The following is a 20514-nucleotide window of genomic DNA, read 5'->3' as shown; positions in this document are numbered from 1 at the left end:
TTCCAGATGTGTTCTATTGGACTTAGGTCAGGCAAGCGTGGGGGCCATTCAATAGTATCTATTTCTTCATTATCCAAGAACTGCCAGCTTATTCTCGCCACATGAAGCCTGGCATTGTCATGCACCAGGAGGAACCCAGGACCTTTTGCACCAGTGTAGGGTCTGATAATGGGTCCAAGGATTTCATCCCGATACCTAATGGCAGTCGGGGCCATTGTCTAGCCTGTAGAGGTCTGTGCGTTCCTCCATGGATATGCCTCCCTAGAACATCACTGACCCACCCCCAAAACGGTCATGCTGAACAATGTTACAGACAGCTTAACGGTCTCCACGGCTTCTCCAGACCCTTTCACGTCTGTCACATGTGCTCAGGGTGAACCTGCTCTTATCTGTGAAAAGCACAGGGCGCCAGTGGCAGACCTGCCAATTCTGGTGTTCAATGGCAAATGCCAATCGAGCTCTATGGTGCCGGGCAGTGAGCATAGGGCCCGCTAGAGGACGTTGGGCCCCCAGGCCACCCTCATGAAGTCTGTTTCTGACTGTTTGCTTGGTCAGAAACATCACTCCAGTGGCCTGCTGGAGGTAATTTTGAAGGGCTCTGGCAGTGATCATCCTGTTCCTCCTTGCACAAAGGAGAAGATACCGGTCCTGCTGATAGCTTAAGTACCTTTTACGGCCCTGTCCTGCTATCCTAGAGTTACTGCCTGTCTCCTGGAATCTTCTCCATGCTCTTGAGACTGTGCTGGGATCTCATGTTACCAGTAGTGACACTGACCCTAGGCAAATGCAAAACTAGTGAAAAACAGTCAGAGAAGATAAATGGGGAAAAAAGTCAGTGGCTTCCACCTGTAAAACCATTCCTGTTTTGGGGGTCGTCTCATTGTTGCCCATCTAGTGCACCTGTTGTTAATTTCATTAACACCAAAGCAGCTGAAACTGATTAACAACCCCCTCTGCTACTTAACTGACCAGAACAATATCCCAAGCATTTAATTGACTTGATGCTATACTCTGAGTAAAAAGTGTTGCTCTAATTTTTTTGAGCAGTGTAGATTATTATTCAGAGCAAACTGACAGGTTCTCTTGGAGAAAATACTCTGCCTGCTGATACATGCCTTTTGTGCAGTGCTGCACCACCCTGTTACTCCATCTAATTCTTCAGTAAATACCCAAAACGTCTAGGTAGTAGGGACATAACCTTCCCCCAGGATGTAATACTAATGGTCAGTTGCTAAAGCCTGCATCTGTCACCTGACCGGGAGGAGAATTAAGTTACAATGGTGTAAATTCAAACACCAATTTAGAGATTATATAGGATTAGGGCTGCACTGGAGCGTCAGAGGAGTGCAAGGATGATCAGTCTCAATACTGGGGGTAGAGGTGCTTCTTAGAAGATAACAGTTTCTTGTGAGAATACACAAATGACAATTAAGCCCTTAATCACATGCATGGATGATAGCATGTTAACTTATTACTTTGTTCTTCAGGTGTTTCTTTGAATTCTCTAGTCCACCACACTAGTTTCTGGCTATTGTTCTGATGTTTCACGAAATCCTTTATTTACCAGTTTGCAGTCAGGAAAGATTCCTTAACATTCAATATACTTTTTGCCATCACTCACATTCTAAAAGCCTGTTTTAGCTCCCTATAGCTCCCAATCAGACGAAAACTTGCCTTTGGGCCTGTGTCAAAGAACTTCGATGTGTAATCTGGTCATTCAGAATTTGTTGCAAGGTGCCCTGTACATTTGACAGGTCAGGTTATAGAGCTACAACAGAAAAAAAAACATTCTCATTTTACTAGAAGATGATGTAATCCAGAGAAATATTCGCCCTAATCCATGGTCCACCAATCTTCTCCCCACCAATTCCAGCTTTGAGAACCAGTCTGCCAAGTTGCTCTTCTCGATGGAAACCAGTCTTGTCACCGCCTCTCTCACTGAAATCATCTTAAATGTTGAATGTGATGCTGCAGGTGTATATTATGGTGCTAGAGTGTAGAGGAATGGAGAGACAGCAGCGAAGGGATAGTACATTTAACCCCTTCACACCTAAGGGTAAAACAAATCTAAATACCTAAGTACAATTTTGCAACGTTGACATGTGTTAGTAAAACCGTACATATCATCACAACTACTTTGTACATCCAAGTGAATTATACCTTGTTTTTTCAGAACAAATTGGGCTTTCATTTGGTGGTAAATAGCAATGGATATCTCCTGATTTTTTTTTTTATTATTATCAAAGGAAAACTGGCCCAAAATAGTAAAAATAAAATGTGTTTTTAATTTAGCTGTGTGTTTCTTGTTACTACCATAACCTAACAGCAAAGAACAACACAAAATACATTCTCCAGCTCTTCATTATTGCAGTGATACCATATAAGTGTATGTTATTTGTTGTTTGAACCCGCAGTACAGCCCAGAAACAATAGTGCACATTTTATTTTTTGTTTTTGTTTTTTTTTACCTAAAAACACACTGACATTGACACTGATACCAATTTTTTTTTTTTTTTAAATCCTGACTTTTGACCTTGATCTTTGACTCTGACCTTGACCCAAACACTAACCCTGGCACGGAACTAGATCAAAACTTGATCTAGGTATTTTCTCTTTTTTTATTAGTATTTATCTTTTTCCCCCCCTCTATGCCAGGAGTTAGAGAGATACAATTTATCTCTCTCCTCCATTCATAGAGAGAGGAAAAAAAACAAAGCTCTGATAACGTGTATTGCATACACAGCAGAAACATCCTCTGTTAGATGCGGCAGTTCAAACCAGAGAAATTGGTGTGGGGGGCATTTGAGACATTTTAGTATCTTATGTCGGCAGCTGGATGATCTCTGTGTAGTTCATGCTTCTTGTTCTGATGGTTGATGGGGAGCACAGAGGAAATCTTAGGTCAAAGGTATGAGGCAAGCACCTTTTACTATGATACTGAGGAATGACAGATAATGGTAATAGCACAAAGATGCAGGTGCATAGCATCTGCATCCTGGCTGGAAAACAACAGTCTCCAGCTGTGGGCCTCACAGTACTGTGTCACCAGCTTGTTTTGAGGCTCACCAGCCCAGGTGGACTTTTATGAAGTAAAGCCAGAGATCTGGAATATGTGGTAAGATGCCCAGAGGACCTCATCAACATGCATTTATTCATCCCAAGCAATTACACAGCCATTCTTGTTGTAATGGCATTTCATGTACGCATCTCTGCTGCTGATATGTATGTCAGTCTGAAAGCCCTTTGACCAGCAATGTTATTGCTACAAAGGAATGCCGTAATCCTCAGTCAGCGCTGGAGGGGCAGCTGTGTACAACTATGTTCCAGTACATGATATCCAGCCATGCAGTTTACATCCGCCGTAAAATCATATTCATTAAAAGTACTCTATGCCATGGAGGAGTAACTGTTTTTAATTCTGCTAAAGTGATATAAATCCCTTTCTCTGCTTAGTCTTTGTTATCTTCTTAGAAAATGCAAACAAATCGTACTGGGAGACCGTTTAATGTAATTGCTCAGGGCCTTAGAAAGAAAATCTGCTATTTTTCCCAAGCAGGGCAAAGTGACAGATTCTCTTACTAGCGCACCACCCTGAGACATGTATGCTTCCCTGCTTCTTCTCTGCTCTCTTGCTCTGACACAGCTGTGGAACTTACATGGAAGTGCCCTGTGAATGGGCAAAGTGAACTTTAAATCAAACTAGACTTGGAATATGCCTCAGCAATTCAAACTGAGCAAATTATGAAAATGCTTAGTTTCAACAAAAAACACATTTCAGGATTAACTTTATATTCCGAGATACAGGCATTTAAAGGTTATATGGATATCTTGACTTTTCTTGTAATTATAGATTGACCCTGCTCCTCTCACTTGTTTATTCTTGGTCATTTAATATAATGGAAAGTGTTATTGGCTAAACTGACACTTGGGAGGGGAAACCAAACTTCAAATGTACAGAAAAAGTCCATATTTGCTTATAACATCAGCAGCTTGTATAGCTGGATAGGCTGAATTCTCAGTATAATTTTATTAAAGTGTCGTGCTCTAGTGTATCACATTCATGCATTTTTCTGTGCTGGAATGGAAATCCCTGCTCTCCTCCCTCCTCTGTCAGCTCTTCTGGGAGGGACCTGATTGATTTTGATTTGTCAGCGCTCTCACTGTGACTGGCACTGACCAACCAGAATCCATCTGGTCTGTTTCAGAAGCACTGATGGAAAAGAGTGAGAAGAGTGGGGGATCTAAAATCCCCTGACTGCTGGAGCAGCTGTGGGGGTGCTAAATGCTTGGCAACCCCAGATTCAGGTACAGCAGGGACCGGGGGTTGACCAAGGTGTCTCCTGTGTTAGTTCACCTTTATTCTTTTTCCATAAAGGTAAACTAACATTTTAAGTGGATGAGTTTAAAGTATACGGTTTTACAGTCTTTATAGGGAAAGGTTTTTTGCATGTAATAATGATTTTGCTACTGGACTATGACTTTAGTCCTGTGCTTTTAGGGCTGATTCACACCAGCCGCTGCATTGCAATGCAGCGGCTGGTGTGTAGTGGGGCCGAGATCAGCACAGTGATGATGCATGGAGCTCAGTGCATCACACGGTTTCCTTTTAGTTTGAAAAAAAAACCTTTGAGATGTCAAACAGCCATCTCATAAAGTTCAGTTGCCGGCCTTGCGGTGCAAAACAGCGTATTGCCTTGCATTGTGCTGCGCTGATACAAAGTACTTCTTTTTTTTTTTTTTTTCAGCACACTGTGCTACATAAGAGACAAGGTATTTTGCCTTGTACATGCGGATGGACTGCACTGGACTAGCTGCCCAACACAGTCTCAGCGTACATGGTGTGAACTAGCCCTTACTTCCATATCTGATTCAGTCTTTATTAAGCTTCTCCTAGTGCTCTCAGTCTTGGTTGAAATCTGCAGTTGTATGATTGTCCACAAACACATTGTGGCCATTCTCTTCTAGTCTTTACCAAATTAAAAAAAATTGATGTTAGACGTGGACCTGAACGCAAAAAGTAAAGGGTTCCTGTATTATAGGTAACATAGAAATGTGTGTAAACCAGGGGCGGACTGACCATTTGGAAACTCGGGCACTGCCCGAGGGCCCGGGGGCAGTAGGGGGCCCCATGAGATGCCCCTGGTACCTTTTTCATAGGCTTTGAGTTTGGGCAAGGACACAGGGGCCCCATGTTCCCCTATTGCCTGGGGGCCCCATGAGTTGTCAGTCCACCCCTGGTGTAAACACTACCCTGAAAGATTTACATCTGGAATTTTAGTTTGCTTAGGGAACACCTGTGCTTACATTTTCATAGCTGTATACAGTGCCTTGAAAAAGTATTCATACCCCTTGAAATTTTCCACATTTTGTCATGTTACAACCAAAAATGTAAATGTATTTTATTGGGATTTTATGTGATAGACCAAAACAAAGTGGTACATAATTGTGAAGTAGAAGGAAAATGAGAAATGGTTTTCAAAATTTTTTACAAATATCTGAAAAGTGTGGTGTGTATTTGTATTCAGCCCCCCTGAGTCAATACTTTGCAGAATCACCTTTCACTTACAGTCTTTTTGGGGATGTCTCTACCAGCTGTGCACATCTAGAGAGTGACATTTTTGCCCATTCTTCTTTGCAAAATAGCTCAAGCTCTGTCAGATTGGATGGAGAGCATCTGTGAACAGCAATTTTCAAGTCTTGCCACAGATTCACAATTGGATTTGGGTATGATCTTTGACTGGGCCATTCTAACACATGAATATGCTTTGAACTAAACCATTCCATTGTAGCTCTGGCTGTTTTTAGGGTCGTTGTCCTGCTAGAAGGTGAACCTTCTCCCCTGTCTCAAGTCTTTTGCAGACTCTAACAGGTTTTCCTCTAAGATTGCCCTATATTTTGCTCCATCCATCTTCCCATCAACTCTGACCAGCTTCCCTGTCCCTGCTGAAGAAAAGCATTCCCACAACATGATGCTGCCATCACCATGTTTCGGTGAGGATGGTGTGTTCAGGGTGATGTGCATTGTTAGTTTTCCACCACACAAAGCGTTTTGCTTTTAGGCCAAAAAAGTTCAATTTTGGTCTCAAGCACCTTCTTACGCATGTTTGCTGTGTCTCCCACATGGCTTCTCTCAAACTGAATGCGGGACTTCTTATGGCTTTCTTTCAACAATAGCTTCCTTCTTGCCACTCTTCCATAAAGGCCAGATTTGTGGAGTGCACAACTAATAGTTGTCCTGTGGACAGATTCTCTCACCTGAGCTGTGAATCTCTGCGGTTACTTCAGAGTTACCATGGGCCTCTTGGCTGCTTCTCTGATTAATGCTTTCCTTACCCAGCCTGTCCATTTAGGTGGACAGCCATGTCTTGGTAGGTTTACAGTTGTGCCATACTCTTTCCATTTTCAGATGATGGATTGAACAGTGCTCCGTGAGATGTTCAAAGCTTGGGATATTTTTTTAGAACCTAACCCTGCTTTAAACTTCTTAACTCTATACCTGACCTGCCTGGTATGTTCCTTGGCCTTCATGATGCTGTTTGTTCACTAATGTTCTCTAACAAACCTCTGAGGGCTTCACAGAACAGCTGTATTTATACTGAGATTAAATTACACACAGGTGGACTCTATTTGCCAATTAGGTGACTTCTGAAGGCAATTGGTTTCCCTAAATTTTAGTTAGGGGTATCAGAGTAAAGGGGGCTAAATACAAATGTACGCCACACTTTTCAGATATTTATTTTTAAAAAATTTTGAAAACCATTTATTATGTTCCTTCCACTTCACAATTATGTGCCACTTTTTGTGGCTGCTCTTCTAACAAGAAGGCCGCCCACACATAGACACAGTATGGACCAAAATTAGGTAAATCTTTAATGGAAAAAAAGATCTGCAGGGAGCCTACAGGAAATACTGATCACTAGTCCTGTAGCTTCCATATTTTAGGTCTTTCCTTTTTCAAAATTTGTGTAAAATACGGTAACATTCAGAATGCAATGTAGGCACCTTCAGCTTACCTTACTCCTGCATTTTATGGGCTACAGGAACTCCTAATCCTGTGATATGTTAAATGTTTGCCCAATAAGTTTAGGGTTGGCCCATCCCTCTTATATCCTGTTACACTTGCATCCATTGGTTGTTCAGATGATGATCAGCCTCATCATTCAAAAGGGCTAGCCAGCCCTTGAATTAGAAATGAGTATATCTTAACACCTCTAGTGAGAGTGACTGCATTGTGTTCCAGTGGCTACTTTACATTAGTTTAGAAAAGGAAAGGTTTGTTTTAAAATGGTAATCAGACATGTTTTACAAAGGATTCTAGGTTTTTTTTTAGATGTAGCTTGATTGAGTTAATGCACCACAGCACCGCAGAACTTAAACTAAAAGTGAGTCTCTTTGTGGAGAGAATGAAATCCCATACCCACATAAAACACTCAGCATGGCGTACTGACTTGCTATAAACAGTGTGGGCTATATGCTCTGGCATCTGGTTTATAACTTTAGTACTTTTGTCAGTGGGGAAGAGTATCCACTTGATCCACACTATACATCTGTGCTGTATCAGACAAGTGTTCTCCACACCATGCTTTCATCAGAAAAAACTGGATTTTGGGGTCTAAATACTTAGTCAGACCCTCCAAAATTTGGGGGGATTTGGTAGAAGCTAGAGAATTGGTGAGAAAGAACACTGGTCAAAATTTATCAAAACAGGAGCAGACAGAATCTGGAGCAGCTAGTCTTAGTAGCGTATCAACTTCTATCTTCATCGTGTTTAGCTAAGCTTTAAAAATAATACACAGAAGCTGATTGGTTGCCGTGTGCAGCTGCTCCAGTCTTAGTAAATTTCTTCACTGTACTTATTCACAATGTTGTTAAAGCTGAACTCAGGAAAACTGCTAAATATACAGATGAAGTACTCATAAAGAGAGTTGTGTTTTTTGTTTTTTTTTTAACCTGTCAAAGAATTCCTGTCTTTCCTGTTATGAGATTTAGGCAGTGCTGCCACAGGGCTGGAGACCTGATTTGTCTTTGCAGGAGTTCTGTAATTCTTACTGGTTTCCTTTTCACCCCTACCCTCTGACTGGACAGTGAAATGAAAAGCAGTAGACTGAGGAGATAATCTCACTGCCAGTCTGCTATCGCCTCCTATCAGCATACTTCTATAGCACAACTAGAGGAGCTTCAGTCTCCCCACAAAAAAATTAAAAGTATGCAGCTAAAAATGCAGTATCTGCTGACTTCTAATATAAGGACACTTACTAGTCCAGGGATCCAGTGCTGTCCTCACTCGAGACTATTCTTCTAGGTGTGGGCATCTTAACTAAAGTCCACTGTCGGCTGATTTCACAGAGCTGCTCCAGTCTCTGGAAGGTTTCCGACAATGTTGGAATCCACCCGGATTCCTGGTCAGCAGCTGGCTTAGGCTTTCAGCGTGCCTGTCCAACCGCTCCGTAGCCTGGCGCTCCTGTGAGCCCTGGAGGGGCAGAGCAGAGAGATGACTGCTCACAGCAGACCACAAAATGAGTGATTAGCAGTCATGTGATTGCTCAGTTCCCAATCTGAGTCGGCGTGGGATCAGCTGTAGTATCACATACAGCAATGCTGCAGCCATAGAGGTAAGTGTGAATTTGTGGGACTCTTATTGAGTTGCAATATGCTGAAATAAAGATAGGCACTTGTGATTCCTAATAATACATCAAAAATAAATAAATACAAATTTGTGCAGAGTAGAAAACAAAAAAGTAGAAATAAAGGTAAAAGTCTGCCAGAGTGTATAGCCCAACACCACACAATGATGTAAGTCCTTCAATGGATTTGGGATCAACCCAATCTCCCCAGCTCTTCACCACTTGTGTCCAAAAAAATGTGCACTCACCAGAGGGTTTTCACCCCGTTTTACAGGTAGGTCAAATGGCATACAATCTCCCAAGGGTGCTTTATGTCAAAGAGTGGATTCCATGTGCTTCTTCATCGATCAGCTTAATATGGCATACTCCATAATGAAGCAGGGAACATCCATTAAAAGCATCTAAGTGCAGTATTTATTTAAATTGTTACTAAACCCACAACAGTAAAATCAGTCTGTATATGAAGTAAAGCCTGCTTTGTTATACTCACTATGGAACCTAAGGGGTTAATCCTCTGCATTGTGTAAAAGGCTGTTTGATCCTGTATGCTCAGTTTGGTGTGTATTGCTAAAGAGTTTTTTTTTCTTGGAAGAGTGCATGTAATCAGCACAGGGTCAATCAGCACTTTGCAGACTGAGGTCAGGGGATTTCCATCCTCTTACAGCAGAAAGAAAACTCCTCCTTCAAGATTTAGCTAGTGGTGGGCTGGACACTGATAGAAGTCACCAGACTGCTCTAACTGCTGATGAGAAAAGGTATTTAACAGTTTGTATTTACTAAAATAATTGCACTTCCATGTTCTGTGTACTGTGTGAGTCCAGATCTAGTGAATGCTGGGTCCTGAATTTAGTAACACTTTAAGGTATTGCGCATAAAAAAGGTAGAAAAATTGGCACTCGCATTACAATGTGCTTATACTACCGGCACCAGTGTATACAGCCTATAATGGATGTTGGTCACTGCACCGCCTCGGTTGGCTGGCGTGCGTTCCAAGCCTCCATTCCGTGGGCTAGACGTGATGTCATACAGGACCCGGAAGTAATGGTCCCAGCGTTTCTACGTATGTTTCACCAGAGTGGCGTCTTCAGGAAGTGAAACTTCCTAAAGCGCTGAGAAAAATCTAATTTTTTTTTGCTTATAAAAGTTAAAAGTAAGGTGCAAAATATATATAGCATGAAATAGAAAGATAAAACATGTAAACATTGGTGTCTGTTACACATGAAGACAAAATTCTTTTCTCAAGAATAAAGTAGTAATAATAATATCGACCCTTTTTTCATGGAACAATGTTCACTTCTTCAGAAGATGATGAAATCCAGATACATATCTGTAGAGAGACCACGTGATTAAGTATAAATAAATATATAATCCGTGCATGTTCATGCCATAGGCTATAACAGGAAAAAATCATTCCCAAATCCCTGTGGTAAAGGTCATAATACTTACACACACACTCACCCAACCTTCAGCTCCCGACTGGGACATCCCTAACGTAGCCCTTGGTTGTACCTGCCAGTTGGTGATTATTTTGGTTCCTATGCTACTCTAGAGCCTTTTTGTTGGTGTGCGAGTATTATAAATGATTGTGTATTATATATAATCTGTGTATTATAAACAGTTGGCATCATTTAAAATACTTGTCTTCACTTCTTTCATCATTTGTTGCATCTCAGTGCTGCTGGCTGATCTCTTTCTTCATAAGGCTGCATGGCGTTTTTCCGGGTGGGTTTCCTGATGGTAACAACAGTGGTTAATACCAATGTAATGTGTGTTGAAAGTCCATATGTGGTTTCCAGTGGAAGCCCATCTTACAGGGTAACAATGTGGAAGCAAAATTTGTAAACCTGATAAAGAAATGTCCCTTAGTGCCTGGGCATGATCAGCAAGTATTGTTTTAATAAAGAGCTGCAGATTTTAAAATATTGATAATGACTTTTGAAGTTGCAGTAACTGTAAATGCAGAGATGAGATTTTGATTTTTTTATATACTTTAAAGTGGAATTCCAGTCCAATACTAACTAGTCTTAGAAATGTTCGCTCCCCCTAATGCCACCTATCTTGCCTAAGATGTGTGAAAAAAAAAAGATGTGTATACGTACCTATTTTTAGTGAAGTCTGGTCACATGATTCCCTGTCTCAGTGTGAGCTGGCTGCAGGGGAGAGGAGAGAGCACTTGACAGTGGCTGGGAATTCCAGGAACCGTGAGGTAACTCTTCAGGGGTGCCTTGGCAAAATGCCCAAAAATTGCATACAAGCCTGCAGGTGGATCAAGCCTGCCTAATATTACACGAAGCCACAGGATTTCCTTGTGCGCCATTACAACTTTCTAGCTGCCAGCAACATAACAACCAATGATGATGTCATCAATTAATAAGAACAACATCGGGCACCTGCACAGCATCCTTGCTTGCCCTTCTTTGTCACCACTGGGATCACATTAGCTGGCTGAGAGAGAGAAACATTGGAATACTAGTCAGTACCAGTGTGCAAAGGTGTATTTGCTTTGGAAGAATAAATCACCTCTAACCTGGTGATGCATTCTGTAAAACAATTCATCTTTTTTTTTTTTTTTTTTTTTTTACATTTTGTAATGGGTGCCTCAAAATTGCAGAATTTTAAAGGGTGCCTTGACTGAAAAAAGGTTGAGAAACACTGGTTTAGAGTATTTTTTTTTTCCACTTAAGCCCTATGCTTTGTCTAATCGACTCTAACCAGGGTGTTACTGACATCTGTAATTACTTCTAAATCCAAGATAATGGTATAGTGGAAATTACCCCCCCTTTTTTTTGTTTTTGTTTTGTTTTTGTGGGGTTTTTTTCTATTCTCTTTCTCTCTCTCTCTATCCTGCACTCAGGCTGCTACTGTAATCAGGCATTTTCAATTCCTTGACCAACCCCCCGAATGGGAACCCACATGTTCTCTCTGTTCTTTGTGCTTGTTCTTCATTTCTTGTTTACTCTGTGTGTTTATCCCGGACATTGTTAGGTTTCTGAAAAGTTTCTGTAAAAAATAAGAGGAGTAACACTTTTTTAGGAGAGTCACCACCTTTTGTTTACACCAGTGGTCTTGATTTGTACTGTAATGTATCATGCTTTTGGTTTGTATTCTCTGAACCTTGAAATTACAATTCCTGTACTAACGTACAAATGTGTGCTAACATGCTACACAATTCATGTGTATACCTTGTGTATTTGCTGAAATACTCTTGTTCTTTCTTGAGACATTGTAATCCCCATTTACTAAAATAAAGAATGTAAAAAAAAAAAAGACATGGTATGATTATATCCAAATCGTATAAAATGATGTCTGGGGGAGCTAGTCCCACTAGATCCAATAGGTTTTTTTCAAATTTAACAGCTTAAAGCCAAACTCAGGCAAACTTCTTAGATAGTTTTGAATAGAGTAGGGAACAGTAAAGCCAGCTATAGATGGTTCAGCATGAACTGGCCGATATTTGAACCATGTATGGGCAGGCTGAATGTACCGAAGTTGATTGATCAGTCAACTTGGGTACATTCAGATTGTCAAGTTATCTCACTAAAGCTATAGAGGCCAAAAGCCATTGAGCTGAAAATCAGCCAAAGGTATGGCCACTTGATAAGTATCAAATGCTTTTACCATGTCTGAAGGTACCAGTATTCCACCTCCAACTCCGTCATGCACAGCGTCTAAATTCATATACAAGCATTTTATATTCATAGCAGTAACACTCACAAGTGCTTTGAATCATGAGATTACCTCCTCGTGGCCTGTGGCATGTATACCTTCTAAATACGGGGCTACGTATGTGCTCCACTTATGTTAATGCACTTTGCTATTTTTGACAGGTAAATTACTTTTACTGTATATATATTTTTTTTTTCATGCATACAGTTTGCCTGCAAACACCTTGGTTTAATTGTCTCTTTTAACTTTTATCACATTGAAAGCTTTTCTCCTTTACAGCCGGTGTCATGAACTGAAATGCAGGAGAGGTCAGGTGCCAAGTGAACAGTCTTGATGCTTCATGCGATTACCAGGCTCTGTTTATTACTTATATAAATACCAGCAATCTGCCTCCTGGCACAGGGTATCCTCCCACCTCATTGCCAGTCTGTGAGCCTATTAACAGTTTATTGCTCTCATCTTTGTTAAAAACCCGATCTGTGTAGTGACTTACTGAATAGGAAGTAGTAGCACATCCATCAGTTGTGAAGCAGTTTCCCCGTACAGTGTTACAGAGCTGGGTATATTTAAGAGGAGGAAGGGGTCAGCTCAGAGCTTGGCTGTATTAACACAGTTGTGATAATGCACAGCAAGGTACATTATGCGTTGTGTTTCGCCACTTTGATAAAATGTTGCATATACCTTTTTTGTATGTTTGGTGCGTAAATGCATCGCATGTTGACACACTGGGGTCACTGCACTGCACAAATGTAAATTAGGTCCTTAGTCAAAGCCAACTTTTTACGTTAAATTAAAAATATCTATAATACTTTATGAATGTGTTCTCTTTTAATTTCAGTATCTTCTGTTCTGCAGTATTTAACCTTTAGTTTAAGACAAGGGAGATGCATTGTGAAGTGAGCAAATCTTGGATACTTTGTGAATGCATTGCAGATAATCCATTTTGCTCAAAAGCATGTTTTATATGTCTGTCTTTGACCTGCTACTAATACAGTTTCCAAAGTACACAAACCCTACTTCCTTATGTAGTTTTATCTGTGAATGAAACAAAGATCCTGGACCTCAGCATTCTTCTTCTCAGTACATATACCAAGGGATTATAATTTGGATTATTTGCAGTTAGGCCTGTGTGTATGTTATCATTTGAAACCTGAATATGATTAAGGCCAAACACCCGCAGTGATTGGTTGTGGTATTTTAACTGCTGCAGGTGGTTGCAGATATAATTTTGATGTGTTCCTTCTCCTACCAAACCCCCATACACTAGATGGTTTAACCTGGAATTGGTAATTAATCATATGCTACTTCAAATTTTTAAAACAGTTCAGAAAACATACCTGTTTTTTTCTAGGACTGTATTCTTGGGCCCCTCACTGGTGTTGTGCAGAAGCCTGTCTGCTTTCTCTTTCTTCTGTAGGTCCAGTGATTGGTTCACTATATTTTGTAAGTTGTTGGTTGGCCTAAGGTTAGGGGTTAGGTTAAAGAAGAAGTCTTATTACACTTTTTTGTTCCTGTCCCCTGTCTTTCAAGATGCTCTTATTGCAGAAATAGGGGTCCTCTGTAGAGCACCCCCACAACTTTTGACCATGCATCTAGCAAGGAGACATACATTTAATTAACTATATTTGAAAGTGCTTATCTCTGTACCAGGTGCTTCTCCAAGATAAGCACAGTCACTAGGTATGCAGGGGGGAGGGTTTTGTCGGTTCCCCTATTCTACCTTTTCATCTTTTTATTGGTTGCTAGGACACAGGCAACCCCTGCTGCACAGCCTCCGTAAAGCGGAGTTCCACCCAAATGCGAAAGCTCCGCTTATCTGCCTCCTCCTCCCAGCCGCTGCCACATTTGGCACCTTTTGGGGGTAGCGGGTACATGGTTTTGACAGGTACCCACTCCCACTTCTGGCTTAGTTTGCCGTGGCCAGAGGACCGAGAGGTCCCAGAGGACTGTGTCCCATTCACAAAGCGCAATGTGCTTCGTGCATGAGCAATAGGAAACCGGCTGTGAAGCCACAAGGCTTCACTGCCGGTTTCCCTTAGTCAAGATGGCAGTGCCATCACCCGTCAGCTTATTGAAGAATCTGCTTGGGGTGTTGACAGCGCTGGATGCCTGGACAAGTAAGTGCCCTAATATTAAAGGTCAGCAGCAACAGAATTTGCAGCTGCTGACTATTTTTTTTTTGGGGGGGGGGGCGCAGGGGTTGGAACTCCACATAATTGCTAGGAGTCAGGTGACTGACTGTGAAATAGCAGCCAGTGACGTTTGTGGCCTGGGCGCTTGCACCCTATCAGCCAAGGATGTTAGGTAGCATGGGCCACCTGTGTCCTAGCAACAAGTAAGATGACAAAGAGAAGGGAACAGGGGTGGAGCCCTCTAGGCAATATGGTCACTTCCCCAGACTGGCTCACTGACCAGAGGGTGGTGGCTTGGTAATGCCTACAAATTGGGTTTCTATCAGGGCATAGAAGCTTTTTGCAAAGAAATAATAAAGAAGGGGGGGGGGGGGTCTTTGTCACTATTTCTGTTTAATATTGGTATTTTATCATGAATGTATGGAGCTGTGTTTAATTTTTAATTGCTTATGAGAGTAGTTCTTTAACTCTGGGTGTAAAACCTATGTATAGCCAAAACATTAAAGAAAATAAAGTAAATTGTTAAATCACCTATCAATTCTTTTTTTCCCACATACACTTAAAGGTTCTGTTTAGGCTAAAACTTTAAATCGTATTAGGGTTGGTGTTGTAAATATAAACAGTTGGGTTTAATTTTTAGGAACTTTTTATAGAAATGTAAAGATTGTATAGATAAAGAACACTAAAATGATGTCCTGTCTAGGTTTAGAAATAATGCAAAACATAATTTATCACAAAGCAGCTCAAAATATGTTAATAAATAAACCAAGGCAGGGTCTGCTGACTGTAGTAATTTCTCATGCCATGGTTATGACACCTGTGGTATTTAAGAGGTTAAGGGAGGCTTTGCAATCTGTGATGATAAAACTTTAGAGCATCACAGCAATGTTAATATAAATACTTTTATGCGGCAGTTGATTTTTATTCTCCTTTTGTATTCTGAGTCTTGTGTTCAGTCCACACTGGGTTAAATTAGAAGCAATTTTTTATGCCCTTTACGTGCTACTTGCTGAAGTGTAGAGCTTAAGAAATCCTGGCTCTACTTTTATTAGAAGTCTTAAAGATCAAAAAACACTTTTTTCAGTAGATCTCAAAACCTTTGATGGAATTTTGGCTTCCACCATTTAGAACATTTTTTTCCTCAGCGTGCCTCCACCTATCTGAAATATTCCATTCTCTGTTTATATGGCTGAGAAGGAGCAAACCAGCCACGATCTACAAGCACTTCATGTTACAGGCAGAGGGCCACATCTCCACACCAGTCGAGCTTCTTTAGAATAATATGATGTTCAGATAGCGTCAGAGAAGACTTATCCTGCAGCTAGATTGGGTAAAATTAGTTGATAAGCGTAACTAAGAAAACATTGCCGAGCGCAGCTGATTCAGCTGTGATTTGCCATGGGCAGAAGTGGTTTCATGTCAAACCTAATTGTGAGGCTGGAAATGTTTTTCCATGATCCATCACGCTTTAACACAAATATGGGGAACAGTATGAGGAAAATATGGGCTGACATCAGAGTTTGGAAAGGCAATAGGTCAAATAAAGCTAGTGTACTCACTCTGAAACATCCATTACATTCTTATAGTTAAAAGGCTTAACTGGGATAGGGAAATTCAGGGTAACAGAGTCTCTGAGGAAACCATTTGAGATGAGCCACAGTGACAATATAAAACCTAATGTTCTCTAGGATGAAACAAAATTGATCGTCATGTCAAGATTGCTTAAACTAGGAGCGACACTTCATTTCGGTCAGCATGTCATGACATGATACCAGTTTTTTTTTTTTGTGTTTTTTAACAAATACAATGGTATAATGTTTAGTCCACCTAAAACTGATATTTCAGGTATATGCGAAGATTGTCGTGGCTTACTCAGCTTCTTTTAGCATAAGTGTAACATTGGGCTAGCAAAATCATCCTCCATCGTTCCTCTATTCCCATTGAAACTGTTCATGATCTTGCTCACTTGGGGATGATTACACTCATTCTGTTGTGTTCAGAGAGCACAGGACCTCCAGACCTCCTCCTATTGGCGAGTCAGGTGGACCTAGGAACTCGAAGATTGTGCTACCACAGTCCCTAATTTTCTATAAAGTGTGAGATGTATTAACTTATTAGCATTCGCTATGTGATCTGACAGTAAGGGGTCTACTTATAACCAATTTGCTGGGTAATTTATACAATGAAAGGGTTTGTGTATCTTCCTGTGGAAAATAAATATTCATTATTCAAACCTCCCCCCCTTGATTTTTTTTTTGCCCACTTACCTGTGTTGCTGTAATGCTCTTCAAAGCACATACTCACCCGAACAGAAAATCCATCTCTGTCTCTCTGTGATCTGCTATTTGGGTGTCACACAGGGGGTCTCGCACCACCATCTTGGTCCTCCTCAACTGGCTGCCTCTTCTGGGTGTAGACAGCCAGCTCCAGTGATGCACCAGACCTGCCCCAGGCCCACCTTTTTGACCACCCCCCAACTGCTCTGTGTGCCAGTCCTGCACATGTAAGGTACAGTAAGCCCCCTACTTACGAACAAGTGCCGTTCCGAAAACTCTTTCAGAAGTCCAACTTGTTTGTAAGTCCAACAAAGATCAGCGCTTGCAGACAAAGCCTGCAAGCCCTGATCAGTGTGTTCTGGCGGGGGGAGTCCCCCTGTCAGAACACAAATGTGCAGCGGGGCAGATCGACGCACTGACATTGCTTGTATTAGTACAGTGATCTGTCAGGTTTTTTTTTTTTTTTATTAAGCCCGCTTAGTTGAAAGAAAAAAAAACTGAATGTGCACCAAGCTTTACAGGATTGGACACATGTTCACATCTTTGAAAGTTTGCAAGTTGAACGTTTGTATATAGGGGGCTTACTGTATTTCCAAGAGGCTGTAGGACCAGGTACTTGTCATTCTTGCCTAGACCAAAATGGCTATGGGGGCGTGGGCTAAAAGTAAAAAAAAACATTTCCCGCAATTCTGTTTGGGGACAAGTGGATGTGAAAGCAGAACTAACTCCCATTTGGGAGTTAAAGCGGAGCTCCACCAAAATTGGGAAGTTCCACTTTAAAGACTGGTCCCCTGCTCCCAATTAAGGATTGGCTCCTTTGGGGAGCTGGGGGGGGGAGCAGGTACCCAAAATTGGCATGTAACCGCTCCCACTTCCACTGTGATCGCCTAGGCGATCGGAAGCGGAAGTTGTACTCCTACCCTCTCTCCCCGTAGTGTTCTGGAACACGTGACAGGTGCCAGAAGACTATGGGACCATTCAAGAAGCGCAGCGCTACTTGCACGTGCGCAGTGGGCACCCGGCTGAGAAGCCACAAGCTATCACAGCTGGGTACTCACACTTAAGATGCCAGTGCCTGGAACACCAGACAGCTGGTGAGGACACCGCAGGATCATGGGATAGGTTCGTGGCTGTTTTTTTAAAAGTCAGCAGTTGCAGTTTTTGTAGCTGATGACTTTTATTTTTTCACAGTGTGAACGGAACTCTGCTTTAAGTACTGCTTTAAGAATCAGGTCATTCATCACTGGCAAATCATACGTTCCTATTTAAATTTAATTTATTTGTCACATAGTGCGAAGTTTCAGAACTCTACACCAGCTCCTTCATCAGGTAACAGAACTCCTGTTAGGTTTTCTCCTATCCAGGGTGACCACTAACACTTCACCAGTCTATTTTTTTTTTTATTGCTTGACGTACACTTTAAAATGTTTCTCAACCTTTTTTTTCAGTCAAGGCACCCTTTAAAATTATGGACAATCTCAAGGCACCTTTTAAAATTATGGACAGTCTCGAGGCGCCCCATTCTAAAATGTAAATCACTATTCAAATAGTTTTACATAATGCATCAACATGCACACACGTAGGACACCCAGCGTAGAGGGGATTTATGCTTCCAAATCACATACACTTTTGCACACTGGTACTGACTAATATTTCAATGTTTCTCTTTTCTGTAAGTTTTTCTCCATCACTCAGCTAATGTGACCCCAGTGCTAAAGGAGAGGGGCAGGGGAGGGTCAAACAAGGATGTTGTGCAGACAACCAACATCCTCCTTATCAACTGATGATGTCATTGGTTGTTGGAATCATTGGTCATAATTATTATTATTATACAGTATTTATAAAGTGCTGATAGTTCGCTCAGCGCTGTACATTACAAAGGGGAACAGAACATGTGACAGAACAATAACAATACAATGGAAAACATGAGGGGATTGAGGGCCCTGCTCTTTCGAGCTTACAATCTAGGAGGGAGGGGATGGTGGCACAGGAGGAGAAAGCTGTGGGGGATGGAGTGGTAGGAAGAGTGGAGGAGGTCGGCAAGTTAGCAGGGGGTGGGGTAGGATTCCCTGAAGAGATGGGTTTTCAGGGTGCGCCTAAAGAAGAAGAGAGTAGGTGATAATCTGATGGGTTGGGCAGGGAGTTCTAGAGGATGGGTGACACCCTGGAGAAGTCCTGGAGGTGGGCATGGGAGGAGGAGACCAGGGAACTAGAGAGAAGGAGGTCTTGTGAGGAGCGGAGTGTGCATGTTGGGTGGTACTTGGATATTAGGTCAGTGATGTAGTTCGGGGCAGTGTGGTGGACGGCTTTGTACGTCAGTGTTAGGATTTTGAATTTGATCCGTTGCGCAATCGGAAGCCAGTGGAGGGATTGGCAGAGGGGGTGGCGGAGATGGAGCGGTTGGAAAGGTGAATGAGTCTGGCTGCCGTATTCAGGAATGACTGAAGTGGGGATAGCCAGTGGCGAGGCAGGCCAGTAAAGAGGGAGTTGCAGTAATCGAGTCGTGATATGATGAGGGAGTGGATGAGCTGTTTAGTGGTTTCTGGGGTTAGGAACGTGCGGATTTTGGCGATGTTGCAGAGGTGGAGACTGCACGAGCTTGTTAAAGATTGGACTTGGGGCTGGAAGGATAGGTTGGAGTCCAGAATGACACCAAGTACTCTGGCCTGCGGGGCGGGTTTGATGGTGGCGTTGTTGGACATGATGGAGAAGTCAGGGGGTGGTGTCCGGGCTGTGGGGAAGACAAGAAACTCGGTCTTGGAGAGGTTCAGTTAAGGAAGTGGAGCGACATCCAGTCAGTTATGTCGCTCAGTAGGTGTGTGATTCAGGCAGAGACTGAGGGGGTGAGGTGGGGGGTTGAGAGATAGATTTGTGTGTCGTCGGCATATAGGTGGTAGTTGAAGCCGTGAGAGTGTATGAGTTGGCCAAGGGAGGAGGTGTAGATGGAGAAGAGAAGGGGCCCGAGGACGGAGCCTTGAGGGACCCCAACAGAGAGGGGGAGTGAGGGGGAGGTGGTAGTATTATAGGTAACGCTGAAAGAGCGTTGTGACAGGTAGGAGGAGAGCCAGGAGAGAGCAGAATCTCTGAGGCCGAGGGAGTGTAGTTTTTTGAGGAGGAGGGGGTGGTCGACTGTGTCGAAGGCCGCAGAGAGGTCAAGATGGTGCATAATGAAAACCTGTGGCTTTGTGTAACTAAAAGGCAGGCTTGATCCACCTGCTGGCTTGTATACAATTTTTAGGCATTTTGCCAAGGCACCCCTGAAGAAACCTCAAGGGGCACTCCATGGTGCCTGGATACCCTGATGGAAAAAGGGTGCTTTAAGATATACAGTGGATATAAAAAGCGTACATACCCCTGTTAAAATGTCAGGTTTCTGTGATGTAAAAAATTGACAAAGATAAATCATTTCAGAACGTTTTCCACTTTTTAATGTGACCTATAAACTCTACAACTCAATTGAACAACAAACCGAAATCCTTTAGGTGGAGAGAAGTAAAAATAAAAAACAAAAATAATATGGTTGCATAAGTGTGCACACACTTAAACTAATACTTTGTTGATGCACCTTTTGATTTTATTACAGCATCCCTCTGATGCTTTGGAAGCTCTCTCATGGCTTTTGCTGTAGGATGTGACTAAGAAAATGTCAGGAAAGACCTACTAGAACAGCTGAACTTTATTTGGGGTTAATCAGAGGCACTTTTAAATGATGGCAGGCATGTACTGTCTCCTATTTTACGTGATTTTTAATGTGATTGCTTAATTCTGAAGACAGCAGTTATAAGAGGGTGTACACGCTTATGCAACCACATTATT

The 20514-nt window shown here is 42.0% G+C and overlaps 1 protein-coding gene across 3 annotated transcripts in view; it reads left to right on the top strand.

The window, feature by feature from the left end:
• Positions 1 to 20514, top strand: part of MICU2 (mitochondrial calcium uptake 2) — a 421733-nt gene that overhangs the window by 230298 nt on the left and 170921 nt on the right. The gene's annotated exons all lie outside the window — the stretch shown is intronic.

Source organism: Staurois parvus, unplaced genomic scaffold (genome assembly GCF_062004578.1).
Source record: "Staurois parvus isolate SC_StPar_1 unplaced genomic scaffold, SC_StPar_1.0 ptg000387l, whole genome shotgun sequence".
NCBI lineage: Eukaryota > Metazoa > Chordata > Amphibia > Anura > Ranidae > Staurois > Staurois parvus.
This window is presented reverse-complemented; position numbering and strand designations above follow the sequence as displayed.